This window comes from Charadrius vociferus, unplaced genomic scaffold, assembly GCF_000708025.1.
Source record: "Charadrius vociferus isolate BGI_N301 unplaced genomic scaffold, ASM70802v2 scaffold377, whole genome shotgun sequence".
Classification (NCBI taxonomy): Eukaryota; Metazoa; Chordata; class Aves; order Charadriiformes; family Charadriidae; genus Charadrius; species Charadrius vociferus.
Genome location: NW_009649456.1, coordinates 726375 through 750220, shown reverse-complemented (window position 1 = coordinate 750220; position 23846 = coordinate 726375).

The following is a 23846-nucleotide window of genomic DNA, read 5'->3' as shown; positions in this document are numbered from 1 at the left end:
CATTTTGAACAGAAAGGCATTTTTTATTCATATTTTAAATAAAATATAATCCATGCATGACTGATATTTTGTCAAACTAATAACAATTGCATAAATATATCATACCTTAAACTTTTGCTTATCCTCAAGCTATAATATATTGCTTGTTTTTTCTTTGCATTCAGTCTTCTATTTTATGATCTATATAAAGATAGCATAGTTCAGTGTTGATTAAATAGTGCAAAATATTAAAAAAGTCCATATCTTTTTGGAAAGATACATTTATCAAATAAGGCTTGTAATATTTTTTTAGCAAGGCTCTAACTTACCATCTCAAATTCCAAATCAGAATACCTTCGCAGTTTTTGTTTAAAAGATTGTTATTGTGCTATAGTCAGCAGTCTATAATATTTCAGTTAGAGGTTTTGGTAAGTTCTTGCTTTCATACATCGAAACACCGAAACTTTTACATTCACTTCATGCGTTTAAAGTTAGGTTTTTATTGCCATATGTTACTGAATCAAGACCGGCATGCCCATGGTACCAGCAGGTAAACAAAATATATTATGTATTAAAATTTTGGATAAGTATAATTCATGGTTTCTGCCCAAGAGATTGACCTTTAATTATATGAATCACAGTGGGTATGCAAAAATAATGTCAATTCTGTTATGCAAAAAAGTTACACATTTTACAGCATTATTCTTTACCTAAAATCACAATTTTTCTTCCTCTCCCCTACAGTGATTTACTACTGGTCATTTAAGTACTTTTATCTGAATTTTTAACAGAAGTTCACAAACTATCTGAAGAACTAGAGGCAGCTGTCCATGAGGACTTCTTGCTCTCATGACAGTGATTTTCAGAACACATCTGAAAGAACTAAACAAAACCTAGAGCTGACAGTGGATGACATATATCAGCCTTTACTGTCATGAAGTGTAAATAATCACATAACGCTATCACCAAAGTCTCAGTTTTAAGAATGAAAGGGATGTAAAACATCTAATAGCTATTGCACTGGAATAGAATTTACCCAAAAATTTCTTTCAGAAGGTGGCAGGATTTTGTCCTCTTGAAATTCTTTCTTAGTACCACTTATTCAAGAAATTACTGTCATTATTACACAAACATTATGGGGTTATAAACTGCAAAGAAGTTTGGTCATGAGGCCAGTCTATTCTCTTTGAGTATGCATCAGAATTTGGCCATAAGGCTGAAATCTGATGTATACACACAGAGAAATAGAATTCTAGTTTCACACATATACGGCAGAATTATTTCTGACTTAAATTCAAACAAAATACCAAAGTGATTTTGAAAACATTTATTTCAGGTGTGTTGTTGTAGCAAGTTTTCAGGATTCGTTCAATTTAGAAATTTTTTTTTTTTTTTCCACATTAATGCAGTCAAAGCTTGATCATCTTATTTCTGTCCGTAGCGAAGATTCACTGGAAAATGTAAAGGCCCATGCCATAAAGAATGCCTTGATGACCAACACCTACCATGAAAGAGTCTTTCACCTGTCACAGTGAAAGGGTGTTGTGCTTGGGAAACAGCTGAATCATAAACATTTCCCATCTACCACATTAGCAGTTTATCTCATATTCCTTGTCTTACTTCCATTTTGGCACTGCAGCCATTTGTCTGTCTACTGCCTGAGTTACCAATCCCTTTCAGTGCATTATGTTTTCAATGAATGTGATGGACTGTTGTCTGGTCTCATCCAACAATCACAAACTCAGCTTTTAGCACATAAGACCCTCATTAGATTGTTGATTTAAGAGTCCTTAACTGTATTATAGGGATATCAAATTACTTTTCTTTTAAGTTGTCACTCAAATATGTTCTTCAAGCCATTCGTTTGGCATAACAGCTTTTGGGCATGAAAATCATAATCTCAGTGATCCAGTTTCCAGTCCTTGGGATAATAATAATTTTGGATTACTACTTCAATAGGTAATACCTTAAATTGAAACAGTCATTTCTTTGGCTTCTGAAATACTAAGGGGAATATAAGCTCACATCATCAAGAGACATTTGTGGAAGTTTTGGAGGAACTTGAGTTTCCTTGGCTGCCAGAAGTTGCAGGAGAACTTCAATCACAGCAGTTTTCAAAAAAAAAAAAAATCTGTGTTAATTTTCTATTAGACTTCTAACGTACTAAACCCTTTTTGCCTCCAGACTTAGAAATCCTATGTTATCAAAAACCTCTACTAGATTTGTGACTGCCAGTAGAAAATGCCTGGGTTTTTTTAGCTTTTAGATTAAATACTTTGGGGTTTTTGTAGTGATCTTATCCTTCCTCCCAAATCTTTGTACTTGAACTATTTGCTTTCAAATTTAGAGATTTTCTACAGAGGCTTAACATCCCTAAGTGCTTTCTATAATTTTATTTATTCACTTACTTGAAGACCTTTAAAAATGTTTCAAATACCTTCCAGGTGAAAAGAATGAAACGGGATGAAAAGTGGATTTTTGACACTTTCCAGTTTTTCTGATCAGAAAATATACTCAATGGATGTAGGGAAGTGAAAGAGCAAAATATTTGAGGATGAACTACATTATCTCTGTCAGTAAGACAAATATTTAATATGTTTTTTTGATGTGAAAAGAACATTAGCCTGCATAGAATAACCAGTATTTATTTCAAATAAGCCATGCACCATTTCACTCACTGATGCTGTATGGCAGAAATCAACCTAAAATCCAGTTCTCCATGGTACTTGCAGCTACCTAAATCATTAGATTACACAAGTTTATTTCCCTCCTTCTTACCTTTGGGATAACATTCCAAATTACAAGTGGAGCAGGATTCTATAGACAACATTCACTTTTCTTAGACTATGCTGCTTCATCCTCTGAATACAACCAGGCAGTACCTTGAATAAAGAAAAAGCTTTGTGGGAGATTTGGTTTGTGATACTATGAGATACATTCACAAGGGGACTGAATAAAAGTGGTAGAGACAATCATAATTCTGGCAGCATCTTTCCTTCTCTCAATGTTGCCAGTCTTCTCAGTGACAGCCAGCTGAGCAAGTTTCATCTGTCATACCAGTGGAAGATTGTTGGACAACACAGTATTGTGGCTGTTGAATTGTTGGTGGATTCTTCTAGATTAGATGATGGTCATGGTTCTAGATACCCAAGAAGCTGAAACACATATATTTACTTGATTTTTTACATTGTATTCTCAATTTGGCAGTACATTAGACTTCCATCTTTCTTAGTAAAAGTTTGTTCAAGGGACAGCTAAAATAGACTGGACTAGGACCCAGAAACCTCTGAATTATCAGTTCTGTGTTCAATTTATCTCCTTAGATGCTAAGAGAAACTGAAACAAGACTTAGAACATGATGAGATGCTCAACATGCATCTCGCTTGTACCAGCAGGAACAGCTCCTTACCTGCGATTTTCTCTAATGATGAGATAGCTGAAAATCAATTCAATCAAACCAGGAAGGGAAATGGAATTAAGCTGTCAACATAAATGCTGAGCCTTTTTTGACTCTGTGGTATGATAACCACCTCATGTCAGTTAGTTCCAGCAGGTATACTTATGGCCTTCTTTAATGATATATATTAATTACATTTTCTACAAGGAAAATAATATTGTAGGCTTTGAGATTCATGGTGATTATTGCTCTCTTAAAATTTCTAAACTCTCATAGCCTTCTGTTTCATTTTCTCAAAGCATACAGTAATTATCTGAAAATGTAATGTATGTTTTTCACTGCTTAAATGACAGATAGACAGTTTCATGGACTAATGAAGACAAAATGTGTAGGTTTTAGTTTCAGAAGAAGAAGCAGCACAAATTACAAGACTAAATAAAATCAAATCAGTGTAAGTCAGAGTTCTGTTGCTGACTGAGTGACATTGATTCCTTAAAAAAAAAGTCTATTAAGTAATTTTCCTGGCCAAAAAACAAATTGACATAAATAGATTAAGTTAAATTCAAATACATTAAATGCTGAATCAGAGAGACAAAAAAGAAATTGCATTCTTAATTAGTAAGGTTTTCTATTTTTTAATAGATTACCATTTTGGAAATATGAGCAATTATTATAGCTCGTAAAGTGCTGCTGATGTTACTGAGCATCCTTGTGATAGAGCAGATTTCAGAAAGCCCTATAGAAGTTCTAGATCAAGCACCTACTCCTATCTACAAATCCCAAAGCAGCTCAAACTGTGCAATATTTTCTATAGGCAGTTGATCAGGAAGGAAAAATATCTACATATATAATGGTGTTCTATATTAATTTTTTCTTTTCAAACAATGTTTTATTCATCATATTAAATATTTGTTTCATGTCACACATCACAGAAAATTAGATCAAGTAAGAAATATACCATGACATACGATGGGAACTTCCACTGAGAAATGAACTGACTCTAGAGATAATTATACATAAGAAACAAAAAAATAAAATAAAGGGAAAGAAAACTCTAACATCACTAATAAACAGAATTCGCCCTTACCTGAAATTGTTCTTCTTCCATGGACCTTTGAAAGCTTGAGATGATATTATTCCAATATTTTTCCAATTATTTCCAATATTGGAATATTTTTCCAATGCATTGGGATCATAGTTTTCCCTCTTGATTTAATATTTTCTTGTAAATTCTTGTAAATTTTATGTGTCTTTAGGTAAAGCAGAGTAAGACTGGCAACATGCTAAATATGTTAGCTACTGAATTGAACTACACCCTGTCACTCCTTCAGAGAGATGTTGCAGGTCCTTTGTCTGAATCTGATCCCTAATTAGCAAGATATTGCAGCTACCCTGGTTAGGGAAAGTCAGTAGCCACTGTTCATCAAAGGGAACGACAGGCCATGACAACATGATATGAGACTTGAAGTTTTGAAGACCTTTTACTAGAAGACATCTAATAAAAGAATAGGTATATAGACACGTCCAAATGTGTCCTCTTTACCATTTATTAGTTTGTAAAACTGTAACATGGCTAGCAGCATAATAAAGGGATTTAGTTCTGCTGCAGAAGAGTCAGTCTTGCATATTGTGTTCATATATCTGCTTGGTTCATGAACGTCATTCAGTGTATATTACAAGCTCATACTGATATTATAAAACTGCGGTGAAGGTTGCTGTCATGTGTATCACCATGTTTATTTTGCAAACTTTGTTGGAATAGTTTTCTTTTACTGTAAGTGTGAAGGGAAAAGTATACCCAGCAGCACTGTAATTCTTTTAATATATATTGCTTCACCTCAGAGATGCTTAACGTGGAAATGACAATGAAGAAGGAGGAGACCAAGTCACCAAATTCCAAGCTCACCAGGCTTGCTAAACTGATTTTGGTGATACAGATACACTGTTATTTTAGGTGAAAGGCCCTAATGAAGATGTCTAGTGCATGCTACTGTCCTCTGTACTGTTGGACAAACAGATTTGAGTTGCTTGGATATGCTTGCTATTATGAGGATGAGGCAGCTACTCACATGGCTGCACCGAGTCTTCCACAGTGAAAGTTCACATATATTTTCTCTGTATGAAGAGTCATCACCTCCTGTGAGCACAGGTGCTGTAATGGCAAAGTGTAGAAATCAATTTTACTGGATTGCAACCTGTTGTAGGTGACCCTGCTCTGGTGGGGGGGTTGTACTAGATGATTTCCAGAGGTCCCTTCCAACCCTGACCATTCTGTGATTCTGTGTGATTCTGTGAAGTGTGCAATGCAGATGTGAGGGACAGACATATACCTTTTATGATACATGATGTTTCTGAGGAGTCTGCCATAGATGGTATGATAAGGCTTTGACATACAGTGATGGGCTGGTTCCCAGCCCTGTAGAATTCAGTTAGATAGACCTGGGCAACTTCAACGGGATTTTTGAGGATGTAAAATCATCAATGCACCCAAACTCCCTACTCACACACTCTGAAAGTGCTGTAGAGAATGTAAGCCAGACCATTCTCACGGCACTCCTGAAGGATGCACAGGGCTACGCCAGTAGAGGCAATAGGGAAATTAGGCTTCAAGGAAACTACTGTGGGTTTGCATTTTACAATAATACAGGAACTTGCCTTAACCTGCTGTGTATATTGTAGCTGCCAGGGCTGGAGGGAGGATTAAAAGAGAAGCTGAGTCAACAGAAGTTTTTTCAGGTTGCCCACAGTATAATGACCTGGCTTAGGCCAGAATTGTTACCCACTATAACTTTTCTAAGAGAGGGACACCTGAGATAACTGTCTAAATTATTACTAGTTGCTTCATCTGTGAAGACATCTTTATTAAGGGTGATGTCATATAAGGGAAATGGAAAGAAGTAGGAATTCAGTAATGAGTGTTGCTGCTTGCGAAGCTGTCGTCTAACTAACCATGAATTGCTGTTAACCCTGCACTGCTTCAAGAGAAGGGTTGCTGTTAACATGTTGTTGCATGAAGGTCTCTTCCTGACACACTTTCTTTGTGCTAAAGACAGGTATAATAACATGTTAAAAAGCTGCTCTTTGTTTCTACAACTTTGCCCTTACTTTGCCATGCAAACTGAGATGCAATGGAAACAATAGCAGGCACTAGTATACCTGCCTTTCAGACCTCACATATATTTATGCAAGGTGGCCCAGTAGAGGCTGGTAAGACTAACATAAACAGCGTTATCTGCTTTTTATTTGGCTTGAAGTGTGAAAAACATTTATTTAGAGGCAAAGTAAATAGTGAGGGGAAATAATGTTTTTTATTTGAAAATAAGAATAAGAATTGGAAAGAAAAAAGTGAATGAACGAGGAGAGACAAAAAATCTGAAAAATCCATATGACAGTGTTACAAGCTATGCAGTAAATGTATTTATAGTAAGGCTTTTACATTGCCATGACTCCTTTGTTCATTGATCTACATCCATGAGTCTTCTGATATTTCAGATCTTTAGAAGCTTCAAATAGCCAGAAAATACCCTCTTCAAAATATGTCCATTCAGACAGAGTGTATTCAATTATAGAAGAACTAGAAAAAGAATGAAGAGAAATGAAGAATAGAGAGAAACAATCTTTCTTTTTCTTCTCATATATTTGTGGTAATCTAGTAAAATTGATTTCTACACAATTCGCTCAGTGTGTCCTTCAATACACCTTCCACTTCATAGTGGAACTGGTAGCACTTGCTAGAACCATAGTCAAAATACCTCAGAAAATAACTATGTGAATCTGATCAACATGTTACTGAAGAGGTATTCAATGTCAGAAAACAAAGACAAACCTTTTAAATCCAGAAACTGACAAATTTAATTTAGTTTATTTTTTGCTGGTTTAGGGCTTTTGTTTCTCTTTCAGACAAATGATATATTTTCTAGGAAAGAATCTTCTAGTAGTCAAAAACTTGGTAGAAGAAAACACATTGCAGGGAAGTTTTCAGAGGCAAGATAAGATTGTAACTAGCTAACACATTAGTAGAGGTCTTGAACTTGACTGTCTTCTGAAATTCTGTCAGAGGGAAGATTTAGATGATAGGTGATTCTAAATATTGTAGTTTAATAACCACGTCGAGAATTAAAAGCTAATTGTAAAGCAAAATTTTTTAATGGAGGGTATAATTTTTAAACTTGGTTTATTTTATAACAAATTTCTACATTGCCAAAATAAATAAAACATCAAGTTAGGGATTGAGAGCCAATAAATTTATATGTAATAACGTTTTCTGAGTATTAAACTAAACAGTTCATTCACTGTGGGCTGAATGTTGTGCCTTGGCAGAGTGAGAAAATAAAGCTTTTCTGAGCTATACAGTCATGTTAAATTTTATATCTATTGCAGCCTCTTCTGGTCTACAAAAGTGGTCTGTTAATGGAGATGATAATTTCCAAACATAAATGAGTCTCTAATTCCCTGTTAATTGCAAGAAAATACATTGTATACAACCATTCAGATAAGTATTAGAAGATTTTGTGATTTACTGCTTTTCTGGGGAACAGAAATATTTCCAGTCTTACCTCCACTTCTGTGAGGAAGTGAAATACACATTCTCCAAAAAGATTTTGCAGAATTTTTTGTGGGCATACATAATGTATACTTTTTTTTTTTTTTTTTCCCGGTAAAATGAATATTTCTCAATATTTGGTTTGAATCATATACCATTGGAATGGGTGTTCTGAATGCAGCAACTTGCCTAGTTTCAAACATACGAAAATTTTAACTTCTGGTTGCTTGTAATGAATGAGTATGTTGATGTCAGGGCAGTTCAGTCCTCAACATTTCTCTCTTCACCTTTTGGACAAGTGTAAATCTAGGAAAGTAGAAGAGATGTACGTATTTTAGAAATTATATTTGCATGTGAGGGCAATTAAAAATAGTTATTAAATGATTTGCCTTGACTATACTTGGTTGCATTAAAAAATTGCATATTCTTCTGTGATACTTGAATTAAGAGTCCTTATAGTTATGAGACAAAGAAATGGCAGAAAATTAAGGACAGAATGAAGATATGCTCAGGTTCTACAGGACCATCGATGTGAAGGACTCTGAAGGGAGAAGCAGCTCAATGAACAGAGAAAGTCCAGAGGCTAACACCACTGGCCCCACTCAGTCTTTGCTGAGCTTTTTTTTAAAGAAACTTGCAGAAATTTTATTTTGCACAAAAATAAGCACTAACTAAAAGTACAATTAACTGCTATAAGCACAACTGCATAACAATCTCAGCAGCAGTTTCTCACAAATGCAGGGGCAGGATTTTCTATCCCAGGAGGTGACTAGAAATTCTAACATGTGGTAAAATAGTAGTAAAATCTAATCTACCAAAAAGAGACATAATGTATTTAACCACAGTAGGCTGTTTTAACCTGGATCAGTGCTGTGGCACATATCCTGCTCTTTCTCTGCACTCCATACAGGGTTGTTTAATCTTCTACTGATATATACATATTAAATATACATTATTAATTAACTGTACAAATAAGACAAAATTGAAATTTAATTTAATTCTCTATGGGTGCAGTGACATCCCAGAATTGCTCTTTAAAATGTTTAACTTTCTTTCTTATGATATTTGTAATAGCAAATTAATTGTTGCCATTTTTGGGGAGGTGTGGAGTAAGAGGGAAGAAAGAGTGATACCATGTCAGAAAATTACCTAAATGAAGATTTTAGGAAGTTCAGGACTCTCTAAATTATGCAGTTTGCATTTCTTATTGTGAGGGAAAAAGAGAATGTTAAATTTGCAAAATAAACCAGATCGAGTAATTATTGTTATGGAAATTCCTTAAGATCAATATTGTTTTAATGGGCCAATCCCAGTGTTTAAGTTTGTAGCTGCTTTCAATATGTTTTTGCTTTCCTTTTGACCTTTTATTTTTTTGACTTTTGGGTATACTAGCACTACTGCTGCTGAAACAACCTAATAATTTTTATATTATAAAGTATTTGTGAGAGTCAGTAGCCTTATTAGAGAGATGTAATATCAGGATTCGTCATTCTATAGAATAAGATCAACAGTGTTTGCTCTTGGGATTGCAAATCTGACAGTTTCACCAATGACTAGTATCGATTCTTTATTTTATCAATACTTTAATCATTCATATAATCTGTAGTGCAGATCTGGAAGATATGGAATAAAAAGAAAATTCAAGATGGCTCTGTAGGGAAATATTCAATAGAAAAAAGAACTTAAACCCCATTTTGTTCACTAGCTATAATGGACGGATTCAATGAAAGTGAATACAGACTTTTCACAAATCCAGCACTGATCTTTCAGACCTCCTCCCTGGTACCATATCAGTTTCTACTAAACTGCATGCAAAGGTACAGTGTATACAGCAACAATAGATTGCTAAATATTATCAGGAGAAAACTGAAACTGGCCCAGGAAAGGCTGCTAACTTAATTTTTATCGATTTAAGTGAAAGCAACTTTAGGCTAAGAGAGACTAATATGAAAAGTAAGCCGAAGTGTGGATGCCTCAATACCTTACGCAGAAAATAACAGCTCCCAAGTGGCCAATACAGAACTCAAAGAATTGAAAATTATGCTTTCTTTAACCACAAAGAAAATTAACCATCACCATCTTCTCTCCCTGCCCAATGATGGAATTTGAAGAGTCTTGTGACTCCAAGTTTAGTTCCACTAAGTATCCTTATATGATTTTTTTTTCTCATTACTTTACAGTGATAAAATAAAGAGCTCTGGTTGACCTAAGAGGGTTATGTAAAAATGGATTGAAAAACACATCCTGAATATTCTCATGCTTTACGCTGTTCTTATTTTCTCTCTCTTAACCTTCATCATTCACTATTGTATCAAAAAAGAACTGGTGAAGGGATTAATTTTAAATTAATATGTATTATATGACCACTTGCAGGTTATGAATCACAAAACGTTACTTTATTTGAGTCATAGGTGCCTTTTTAAAATATTTTCCAGCCAAGATTATTGATAATTGATAAATATTACTTAAATCAAATAGGCATTTTGCAGATGAGAGGACGAAGAGAATTAATGGATTTTCCAAGGCCATAAAATAATTGTTTAGTCCGTAGGTGGAGCATAAGCTTCCAGTTGTGTGTTTTCTTCTATGGTTTCTGAACCATGTCTTGTTATTCCTGTCAGTGTGCAGCTTGATACTTGCCAGCCATGTATTTCATGCCATTACTTAAAAAGGTATTAGGAAAGTAGCTTTGGAAATTAAAATAACTACTTACTGATTAGCATGATACAAGAAAGTAATTACTAGAGAAAAGACAATCATAAGCAATAGAAAATTTCTTTATATAAAGGGTCAGAAGGAACAAAAATCCTAACGAGATGGTGCAAAAGATTAAAATGAAAGTCCTTCGAGTTGCCATAGCTCTACTAAATTCTCTTTAAATATGGGAACAGTGGATGAGGGAAGATTTTCCTGCTTTGAATTACTGTCAGTGAAATCACATCTGAATAATGCTTACAGAGTTAATTATATAAAAGGAAAATGTGCTAAAGTGTGGTGTATGGTCCACTTTTGAAAGATGTAATCAACAGTTCTTTCCCTGGGAATTGATGCACACTGAAAGCTCCCTAATATGTCTTCTCCTGTAAGTTCATGGCCAGTGATCCACAGTCTTGAAATCTGGCAAATTCACCCATGATAACATATTATAAGCAGGAAAGAATTAGGTAAAACTGTATTTTAAACTTCCCTGTAGTGGGTTTGTTTGGTTGCTTAGCTGCTTGCTGGGGTCTATCCACCGCAAGGCCGCAATAGTCAAAGGACATTGGACAGGCTCATATCTTTCCTTTTTTACACTTTTAGATTTCTGTTTCTTAATCCAGTCATTTTGCTCTCTGGGCAAGAATGCACAACATATTTCTTTGCTTTCACGAAGAGATGCTGCAGTGACTGCTCTGTTTATACAGGACAGTGGGCAATGGCTGTATGATTTTCTGGACTATAGACAATAACTCAGAATTAAATGTTAAATAAATAAGTTGTAAGACTTTACATAGAACTGTCTAAAGCCAATTCATTTGCAAATTTCAGGAAGAGTTCACTTTGAAATAATAGTGTTTTGATAAATGTCTATTGCTGACTCAGCAAAGGTGCATAGACTATAACATAAGAAAGTGATAAACACATAATATTCCAACACGGAATCATAGAAAATAGAGTGAGCACAGAAAAATCATGGAAAACCAAATGCTTATTGAGTTACCACTTCTGCCTCAAGGCAGGAAAAACTATGCCTATGTCTTTTCTGACAGACACTAGCCTAACTTATTTTTAAAAAGAATAAGGTAAGAAAACATTCTATGTGAGAATCTACACAGTAATTTCACCAAGTACACTAGATAGTCACACAAAGATCCTGCTTAGAATTTAAGAGGTATATAAGAAATGACAGCACTGTAATGAAGTAAAAGGTGTCTTGGTCTAAGCCTTCATTAATTCTTACTAGTATGTTCTGCAAAAATTAAGAAATATTTCACCGACTGTCTTGGAAGCATTCACAAATACTAATGAATGTATTCCAGTGAGCTCTGTTATTTTGTTTTGTTATTTTCTCTTAGTTCTATTGTATTCAATGTGTTTAAAGATATCTCTGCTCCCCTGTGGCATTGGCTGCTCAACTTATGTCTGTGTTGCATTTTGCTGTTCCTGTTGTGCGGAAGGAGATGTTTGCGGGTCCACAGGGTAAAATGGTTTATTGGTGTCATTCTCCCTATGTAAGGGCCCTATAGACAGAGATGGTTGAGGACAAGGTGAGTTCCAATGAAGACAGGAGAACAGGCATCCCTGCCCTAGGGAGGGGAAACAGAATTTCTTAAGGTTTTTCCCCATTAAAAATACAGGTGTAACACCCCTCAGTGATATTGAAAGGTTGATGTAATTTATGTAAAACATATAAAACATTTAAAACTGTATTACTAAATTTAAGCCTCTTGGCTGTTGGACTTCTTACAGCACCCCTCCTTCTTGGCCTGATTTCTAGGCAGAGCCCATTCCTTCAGAAGTACTGACACTTTCCAAATCTGTCAGCAGATGTGTGTGCACTGGTGTTGGAACTGTGCATTTGAAAAGTTTTTGCTCAAACAAAGGCACACACTGTGATAAAGCAAAGAATTAGGAAGCAAAAGAAAAAAAGAAAGGCTCAGTGTTGAGTAGGCAGTATTATGTACTGAATCACTACATTTGGAAGATTTGGAAGCCAAAACTCAAATAGCATATTTCTTCTGCACATCTGGCCCTATAACAAAATTAAGTTATTTCTCAGCTGTGGCTCTGTAGTCCTGATATGAAATACAATTAGAAACAGCTAAATGTAGTGCTGTGAGATATACCAATACTTATTAGACGAGTTAGAAAACGTGGATGGTGTGTGGGGTTTTAGTTCTAACTTCAAAAGTCAAGCTGTTTTTCTAAAAGCACTTTCCCCCCTGTCTCCCCACAATCAGCTGGAGTACGCCGACAAAAGCATTGTTTGCTTATTTTCTACATCCATAGACAAGCTCATTACAAAATCTAAAGCTCCCTAAAATGTCAGCTAAAAAATTGTTTCCAATACTGTATTTCTAGTTCTGATGCAGAACTGCCTATCTGAATCACATTGCAAAACACAGACACTAGAAAGCGAATATTGGCAAACCATTTAATGTCCGTTTTAGATCTGACACAGCTTGGAAAAAATACTGTAATAAAAGAATTAGATTTATTTTTCTCTATAATTGTTTAGGCTGTTCTTCCATCTGTTCCAATGTAAATTGACATTACTCATGGTTGTTGTACTTTAAAATTATTAATATTTTGCTCACTCTCTCAGTATCTTGATCTTGTTTGATTAAAAAAAGTGTGACTTTAGTCACTTTTTGAACCTGATAAATCTTCAAAACCATAAAAACAGCCATTTGGAAATACGTCATGCTATTCCATTTATGATATTTCATAAATTCACACAAACACACTTTTACTTGAATCTCAATTATTTTCCCCAACATAACTAAATTAATCTTTTTTGTATCCCAGAAAAAAAAAAACGGTTTGCAATATGCTGCAATAGCTGAACTCTAAGGATTTCACCTGTGGGCATGTCAACAAGAACAATAAATTGTTAATTTTAGGCATAGAAACTATTTAAAATCATAAATCTTGCATTAATTTACAATATTTAAAATGAAATGATATTTTTATATCCCCACTAACTGAATTTAGATACAATATTTTTAAAATATTCTTTGCTTTCAGTATCAGACACCTCTACCTTAACCAGGAGGCAGACTGACATTTTCTCACAACCAGCTGTATTTAAAGACCAAACTTTCCCTTAGGGGAAGCAGAATGCTTTGCAAGTAGGAATTTTTCACTGGGAGGTGTGCCAGAAGACCCTGTCAGGTTTAAATATAGAAACTGTTAATGACAACACATCAACTGTTTTCATTTCTACTCTGCTTAATGAAGAAAATGATACTGGGCTGTGGACATAGGAGACAAATTAGGACTTTGCAGATCAGTGTTTGCAAGAAGGTACAGTGGAGTAAGTGGAGGGATGATGTGCACTAGCCATCCCAGCCTTATTCTGGGCATGTTCTCTAGAGTTAGCTTTTCAGCAGATGTGGTGCTACGCAAACTCTGTGCAATAGTGGGGTTGCTCCACCCCTAGGACACTAATAAGTAGTAGATTTCCTTAGGCCCATCAAATCTACCAGGAGAGATTTTTTTACCATCTCCCATTCTCCTGCTATGATTCTGGAACTACTTGTATTTGTGGAACAGTACTGTAATTTCTCTATGGCTCCTCAGAAGTGCCACACCATAGAAGATTTTAGAGTAAATCTTACAGCATTACTGTTTGGGAAGGAAGGGAAACAATGTTTTCTCTGCCATCTACCCACTTGGCAGACTGTTTTCTCACTTTGTCCATCAATTTCTGGTAGGGAATATGACTCTGAATTTTACATCAGCTGTAGCTTTTCAGTTGTCTTCATTAAAGATGCTATACAGAAACTGCTACAACACACAGTCTATGGAGTAGACATCAAAGGAACAATTTTCAGAAGTTTAAACAATGAAAAATAGTAAGTGACACAAAAGATGTTGCAAGTTAAGAGTTTACCCCACTCATTGTATTACTGCCACTTCAAAATGTTATGTTGCTCACATCAAAACAAGCTCCTTTAACTTCTAAGAATATGAAATTATCTAGCCTGGTTGTCCTTCAGCAGTGGCCACTAGCAGACTTGAGGTTAGCAGATGTTCTGTGTTGAACAAGGTATATTGCAGGCAGACATCAGATTTATCTTCCCAGATTAAATTAATACCTCCAATGTTCCCTTCATAGCTGGAGATAATTTTGGAGTATATTTAGATCAAAATGTAATCTCATCCAGGGTGATTTTGACTGCTCTGTCTACACACTCTGCTACCCACAAAAGCCTTTTGGATTACCTAGAAGGGAACTGGAAAGCAGAAAAATCCAAAAAGGCAAATTTTAAATGGCCTTGAAAGCACAACTTTATATGTTATCACTGCCATATTAATTAAACTGTTTTTTGTTTGTTTGTTTTTTTTTTTTTCAACTGGGCATCATACTTCTATTTTCTCCAGGCTGATCCTCAATAAGAACTCAATAATTCACATCTTTATATCAGCCACATTCTAGAAATGCTGAAACAATGAGCTGCTCAGTGAAAGAGACATACAGAATTACAAATCATCAAGTATATTGATACATCTGACATCTAAACTCCCTCATTCTTGTCTCAGATTTTCCTACACATTGGACAGGACAGGAGAACAGACCCCTTCAAAATCCCATCTTTCTTGATGTGCATGAGCAATCGCCCACTCACATTTTACCGCTCAGTAGTTTTACTCTTTGCAGGCATTCAGAAAATCACATATAGCCCTGGCAGCAGTTAAACCAATAGGAACCAATTGCGAACGGCATGCAAAGCTGTAGAAAGAACTGCAAAAATTAGCACTGACAGCTGTATTTGTTTGATTTTTAGAGGGAAGTTATTAGTCAGTTAAATGAATACTGAAACTTCAGTGAGAGAAGAAAAAGTATAAATATAAGTGTGTGTATATATGGTCCTAATCTATACTAAGTTCTCCATATTTTTGTGTCTTGCTTTTTTATAAAATTTTCTGCTTTCCCACCTCTAGAGAAATATATCACTCTATTCCAGTTAATTTTTCTGGTTTTATTCTCAGCCATCTGGCAACTCATTTCCTCTTCAGTTTCTCAAACAAAAGTGTGAAGTAGACGTTAGAGTGATGTTAGCATGCAAAGTAAGGACTGAATTTCAATGGCAAGTTTGAAAGGTGCTATTGACAGAACATGTCATAGCATAAACAGACCTGAAATATTTTCATTAATCCAATTTTGAGTCATAAGTTAATGGAGATTCAACTTCACTTATTTATATAAGAAATTAGGCAGCCACATTTGGTCAATTGTTTTTGCTTTATTAAATGATAGACGTGAGCATGAGATCACTATTGTTGTTAGATTCCACAAAAAATGTTTTGCATGCTCTTCTGCAGCACATCTCTCATTGTCTCTAATAGAACATAGATCAGTTTGAAGTACTCTGTAAATTAAAGCTTCGAATATCCTTTGAAAATGAAGACATATTTGTATCCACACTGATTGCATACAAAAATATTTTACACTTTAGTGCTTAGAGTCACACAAATGTGTCTCTAATAATGAAGGTAGAAAGAGCATTAATGAAATCCAGGTGAGCACGTTTTCTTCTGCTTAAATTGGGAAAAACTGTAAGACATATCCCCTCAGAAAGGTTTCTGGGTAACAGAGAGATTTTGGGAACGTGAGTACAGCAAGGAATTAATTCAGAGTTCTGTGGTATATTCAGGAAATAAATGTTTTGTTGTCCTTATTTTATTAAAGTGTGTGAAAATTAGTCTATGAGACAATATGTTGTAGTATCCAGACAGTCTCCAATGATTTTATTGATGTAATTAACTTTTTGACAAATGAAATATCAAATCCGTTCCATGTTATGTCTTAGCAATAAAATTTTTATAGTTCTGTAACCAAGAATTGAATTTTTTTACTGAATTCTGTTCCAGATTTCTGTGTCATCTTTTATTTAAAGCAGGAATATCTGGTCTGTTCATGAAGACATGCAAACGACAATTAATTTTCTAGTTGGTGTTGTTTAAAGAAAATACCATATGATACTGTTACACTTTCTGCCATTCTTATCTGAATGAGTCTCCTTGCAGCAATCCTGTAGAGTGAAGTTTAAAAAAGTATTTGCTGGACCTTAGCAACAGAGGGTACATATGTTTTTGGGAATAGTGAAGTCTCAATTTTTCAGCATTCTGGACTTTATGGTGCAAAATAAAAAAAACAATGCATGAAGTTTAAAATTTTCTCTGGAGAAGTGCATGAGAGATGGGATGTCTCTCATTGGGAAAGAAAATCAAACCCACAAGAATATAAAGTTATTTTTGTTTTTCAACATTTTAATATTTTTGTTTTTCTTGTTGCAACCCTTTTGTCTTTGTTATTTGAAATGCACAGATTTTAAAAATGAATACATGGTACTTAGAGTTTTGAGATGATCAGAACACTGTGAGGTAACACAAATAAGGAATGAGCAAAAGAGTTCTATTTTTCACAAATAGTAATTATTTCCTTTAGAGAGTTTTCTTTAAATTAAATCAATAATCTGGTTAAAATTTAGTATTTACACGGAAAAAAATATGAAATAAGGTGAAAAGTGTAGTACAGAAAATCAACAAACCTAGACCAGTTGTGTTGTGTTTACATGGCAAGGTTTTAGTAGTGGGTGGTCTGTAGAGGTGCCTTCTGTGAGAAGATCCCAGGAGCTGCCCCCATGTCAGACAAAGCCAGTTCCAGCTGGCTCCAAGGCAGTCCCAAAGCTGAGCCCATCAGCAATGCGGGTGGTGTCTCCGCAGTAAAATATTTAAGAAAGGGTAAAAAATGCTGCAAAGCAGCTCTTAGAAAGGAGTGACAAAATGTGAAGCAATCCCCCGCACACGAAGCTCAGTGAAGAAGCAGAGGGAGGAGGTGCTCCAGGCACTGCAGCAGAAACCTTCCTGCAGCCTGTGAAGAAGAGTATGGTGATACACATTGTCAATGTTCAACCCATGGAGGTCCCCATTGGATTAGATACCCATATTGCAGCTCATGGAGGACTCCATCCTGCAGCACATGGACTTGCCTTGAATGAAGCTGCAGCCCATGGAGAGGAGCCCACTCAGGGCTTGTGTATTTGTGTTATTGTGTACTTGTACACATATTGTTTGCTTAAAATATGAGAAAATTTAAGTAGCAGGAAACAAGACTTTGTAGGTAAAGACAGGATTAATAGAAAACTACTCCCTGAAATGATACTTCTGTTTCATATTTTTCAGGGTCAGAGTCTCTTGATGTCTTTAGTGACCCACAACTACGAACTTACTGTTTTTTCCATCTACTTTTTCACACTAAGTTGGTAAGAATTAATTCTAAGTTTGTTCCTGCAATATATTGGGGTATGTCAACCAAGAAAGAGAAGACTCCCCTGGTGGACAAAGCAATCAAGGATTGGTTGTTTTGAAGATAAACATTGCCTTTTTCCAGGAAACAAAATGCTAGTGTTTTGGTGTTCCAAAAAGGGGGAAATATTAAGATAATAAATTGATATCAGAATGGGAAATGCTTCAATCCCTCTTTCACTGAGGAAAATAGACATTGAAACTGTAATGCCAGATTCCACATCTATCAGGTTATGTGTTTGCTGGTGGTAAGAATATAGCATATAAATATTTTCCCTCCAAAATAATTTGTAATTACATCAGGATAGACTGCAGACTTCTTGAATGTGTAAGAAATCTCTGTGGATTGTTTTGACTTGTCTTCCTTCTTTAGGATTGGATAATTCAAAAAGAACAAAAACTTTTAGATTCCCACACAGAGGTAATGCTTACTGCAGTTTGCAGATTGTAATTATTGTCACAGACATTAACTAACAGATTTTCACACAGGTGCATGAGTTAGAAAAAAGGTATATGAGAGGTTAAACTGCCCTAAATACAATTGATACACTAGAGATTAATATAGTCCAAAATCTTATAATTTTAGTAAAATAATCCCAAAGCACAGGAAAAAAATAGCAAAGAGTAGTTACAAATGTTGGTATAAGCAGAAGGTGGACTGAAATAGTACTGCAAACATTGATCAGCAGGATTACAATGTACCCGGAGGCTACATCTCTAGATAATTTTTTTCTGGAATCATCTAGAATCATTTGTTTAACAACTGCAACAAAAAGGTATCTTTGATGAAGTTAGACTGAAGGTGTGAGTCAATCATTTTTAAGATACAGCTGGGGCTAAATCATGAGACATGACCTCCACAAACATGAATAATGAGTGTGCTCCTAAGCTGAGGGATGTGGCAAAGCAAATATGAATGAAATAACTGAAAAGAAAAATTCAGCTACAAGAAGAGGTTTGTTGATGGGCAAGGAATTCTTTGGATAAATAGCCTGAGGTGGTGGCAGTCCTCCTGGAGATGCACAGCTTGAGATATGGGGGCTGTATCTGCTCCCGTAGCATCATACCATGTGGCACAATTAAGCAGTCAAATGGTGTACTAATGTGCCCACGTTTCCAGCATTCCTTCTCCTGTTCCTTTCATGGTTCAGGTGAACGTGTCTCATAGTTCTGGAACAGCTGTTTGGTTTTTTTCTTGCAAGCCACCATATTCTTTTCTAACTGGAGTCTGTTGCATGGTTTCATTTTGGGATCTCATTTGTTGCTTCTGAGACCCAAGCTGTTCTGTTATTGGTCGGTGGGAGGATGCACATATTTCCTCAATTTTCTGCTGAGGAAAAGATGTTGGGATCAGTCGGCAGTGGCCAGAAATGAATAACTATTAGCAAAAGCAATAGAACCTCATAATTAGGGTCAGTTTCTAATATAAAACTGTGTTTTAATCTCTTGTATATTTGTTTTCAAACTGTTGAAATGCAGTTTTTTATGTTTACAAGATCACACCTCTCACTAGTTCCATTTCTAAATTCTTTTGAAATTCAAGATTGGTAGTGATGCATTCTCTTTACGATAGTTTAGCCATGCAATCTCTACATACTTATACTCTGGTCTTTGCTTTTAATCACTATATAATTTAAAATATTTAACTAATGAAGGAAGTCTGAGACTTCCCTTCCTTCACTTCATTCCCGCCTGTAAAGTTAGCATTCTTTTATAGTATTCCCATCCAACTTAAATAGCTCAGATGTAGAAGTCGGTATAGCCATGAAGGTAAGACTCCTTCCTAGGAAATGTTTGAAAAAAAGTGTTAAGAGTTCTGCCAACCTGACAGTGACTCAGGAACCAGATCTCTCTAACTCCTAGATTACTATAGGAGTAATGCCTGTATGCAAACAATTGATACTTTTTATTTTAGATTCAGCCTTTGGTGGTGTGATACATATATTTTGTAGGAGTATATATCTTTCATTAGATCAATCTTTCTGGTCTTATATAATGTCTGTGATCCATGAATCTTAAACTCACTACAAATACAAGGGAACTTAAAAATTCTTATCAAAGTTTTCTTTCCTTCTTACCGTCTCCAATTGCAGAGATTCATTATTCACACAATAATGCAGTCTTTTTTCTTTAATGGATCTGCTTAGGACTTTCCATGACCCTCAGTTAAAAACAACATTTTATTCTGTGTGTATGTTAAGGACTATGCACAGTCTTCATGATTAATTCTTTTTGACATGCATAAGAATAGATAAGAAATCCTCTATGTTTCTAGGGCTTGTTTAAGATTTGTTGGGTACCAGGGCTTTTTAACATTTTTTTGAAACAAAACTACATTTGAAATATTTACTGAATTCTCTCTGCCCATCTTTAATGTTGAGATCTTAGACAGACATCTATTTAGTACTTTTTATCATCAGATAAGCCATAATTTACACATAGACATACAGTTTTGTCCTCATTATTAATTCTGTTTTCTAGCTCTTAAAGAAACACCAGAAATAATAATTCCTTTTTCAAGTATGGTATTTTGAAAAAATGTCAGACTTTATTCTTAAATATTTATATGAAAGGTTTTTTTATATCTTAACATGTAAAAGTTGGGGATTTTTTACTGAAATATACATATATATCTATCTACATTTGTATTTTCATTACAAAGAGAAATTCAGCAAGCAACAATTTCCACAAGCATAATTATTTATATCTTGCTTAGCTAGTCAGTCTCAAGAATTTCTTTAAGTGTTTTTCAGTCTTGGGTGCTCTGAGTTACCCTAATTCTGTTGAGAATTACAATGTTTTTCCAACATAATGAGGGTGAAGATTGGTAAAACATAACAACAAATATTATGCGTATAACCTCTTTTCTTTCATATCTAATTTGCTACAGGAATTACTGCTTCAAAATTATTTTATTTCAGAAATACACATTCCTGTTTCCATTTCACTCTTAAGTAAAAGCATCTATGCTTGAAAATGGATATTGACCTTTATCTCCTTTTGCATATAATGGTTTTTTTCTTATATTTTGCATCCAGAAATCAAAGAATATTTTACATTATCTGAGAAATCACTGTATGCATAGGTTCAGTAAGAGGAGCAGTCATATTTACTGTGTACTGCAGTGTAAATGAGCATTGTATGTTCTGTGTTGGCGTGAACAGGTTGATCCCAGAACTCAGTATCTCACTTAAAGCTGGTGTAGGTTTTTTGAAGCTATATTGCTGATTTGCAGTGCAGATATAATTATCCCTTCTCTGAATCGTGTAGGTCATGCAGTTTCTCAGAGAAAGCGTTTATGCAAGGGTGTAGATGCCTTACAGGACCTGTAGTTAACAACCTCACTTTTGATTCTAAAGTGTGAAAAATGTTCCTAAACTACATTATGCTACGGAATTTATTAGCTTTTATGCAGTTGAGTGTAAATAAGAACTTCCAACACTTAAGAAAATAATCTAGAAAGAAAAGGATATTGGTATTGATTAAGTCCTGGATGTTGTAAAAATTTAGCCTTGAACAATGTTAGGTTTATTTTTCTTTCAGGATCACAAAGTGGTGACCGTTGCTCTTTTCCTTGACTGAGACAGTCAGTTTTAGCCCACTGGCACGATTGCCTTCTCCAACAGGGGAATTATGGGATTGATCTATATAATTTGAAGCTTTACAGCTGTAACATTGTCTTTCTGTCCTATGCATACTTGTTTTTCTGGAGTGCTGTCCATACTGCTTTGGAGGACAGTAAAATAATAATTACGTAGACATTCACTCAGATATTTTACGTATTGATCAGTAAATATTTTGCAATTTAGACAACACTGGGTACCAACGGACAATAAATCAGAGTTTTATCTATAAATCAGCAGAACTGCTACAATTCCTGTTTGCAGAAGAGAAAATGTGGGAAATATTAGTAAGGGTTCTGAATACACAGCTCATGATCTTCCCTTAAAAATATATTGGGAGAAGAATAAGTAAAAAGAGTAGCAGGGGATGGGGGTGAAAAGTGGGGGGAACATTCGGTCATATTTTCACATTCACCTGTAAAACATTGACTCTTTCTGCATGAAATAGACACCCATGTAATTGTATCAGTAAGGCTGTAGAAAACATTATGAGATGCTTCTTCTGCAGATAAGAAAAGATTTCAGTTTATCATTACTCCTCTTTTGTTCAACCCCTTTACTCTGTTTATGCCCTTAGATCGAGATTTGGCAATAAGTCATACAAACATGAAAAAAACCCTGCTGTTTTCTTCTGCTTTTATTTTGGAAATAGAACATATTTTGGCTGTTCATATTATGGCAACATGGTGTTCTTCATCATATTGTAGAATTACGGTTTGCATTGATGTTACTGATAAATATGTCCCAAGTCACATGTAAAACATCCTCACCTGAGTTGTGATCAAGCAACATGCTTCACCCTCAGCAGTGGTTGCCTCTGGCTGATGCATCACCTAAGACATCCTAAAAAACTTGTCCTGATCTAGCATTTGTGTTTTCTATCATTTCACACAGTAGGGTGTGGACTGTGTAGCATATGAATTCTCGGGTTCTTGTCCTGCTCATTCAAGTTCTTGCTGCAATTCAGACATATACTTCTTAAACTGAATTTGATTTTTTAAATAGTCTAAATAATATCTATTTCTGTTTTCATGCTTGGCAACTTTCAGTCTTGGCAACTGAGGACCTGTTTTAGTATTTCTTATCATTACAACATTCCCAAATATGTTAGGTTGGTTTTCTATTTTTTCCCTTTGAAAGTTTGCACATAGTGAAGATTGTGTCTCTTTAATCCAGCTATCTTCACTATTAAGGAAATAAATTAAAATTTGCGACCATCATGGCTGGGCTTTAATTGCTACTGATGAGGTAAACGCTAGAGAAGACAGGAAGGGACTGTCTGGGAACTTTCTGAAAACAGGAAATGTGTGTGGCTAGCAAAGCACAGCTAAAATGTGTCCTGATGCTGTATCATCCATCGTTCCTTAGTTTGCTGGAGTGCTGCTATGGTTTACTGAAGGTAATGAAGTGCTAAAAGGGAATACCCACTCCTCCAAAGGATATAAACAAACTGTTACTGAAAATGATAACTAGGCCCAGAGCCCCTTTTTGATATTCTTGCCTTCAGAGACTTGCAGGAACCGAAGGTCCTGAATTGTCATCTCTCAGGTTCATACTTCATTTAGACTAAAGATGCATTCACTGATGCATTTGTTACTGCTTTGCAGACCATTATGGTGCTTAAAGAGCACGTGCAATCCTATGAGGATACAGGTTTTATACCAAAAATATTAGAAGGAGCTTTTTCATAGAAATGCTTGGTCAAGCTTGGCAGTGGGCTTTGAAAGTCTTCACACTCCTGGATTTACCATAACTCTGTTGCCAGAGAACTTTGGTCTCACTAAGTAAGTCAGCTGCGTCTCAACTTCTTTCGTTTCCCTGAGCACTTATCTTCCTTTCTTCTTTGAATACTGTGTTCTTGTCATTCTAAATGAGTTCAGAAATCCAATTTACCTTTCAGTTTCCTTCTTGTACAGATGAAAGTATGCAAAAGACCAGCTTGCTTTGTATAGCAAGAAAATAAAGGAATAAAAGACTGATGTTCTTTGTATCAGACAATGAATATGTAAAGCAAATACGTTAAACCATGTATTGATGACAGCATGTATCAACTATGTAATATATAAAACAAAATACATGTGGCTAATTTATGTCATTTCATATCAGCCACCTTTTGTGTCATTAAAAAGCTACTTGAAATTTAAGACTCTTAATCCAAACTTGTTCTTGTGTCAAGCTTTCCTTACTTAGATAATGTCTAGTCAGTTAAAAATTCCTGGCACTCATCAATATTGTGACTTTGAAACACCACTTTTTTCTTAAATCTGGCAGTAAGAAACCCAGGACTTCA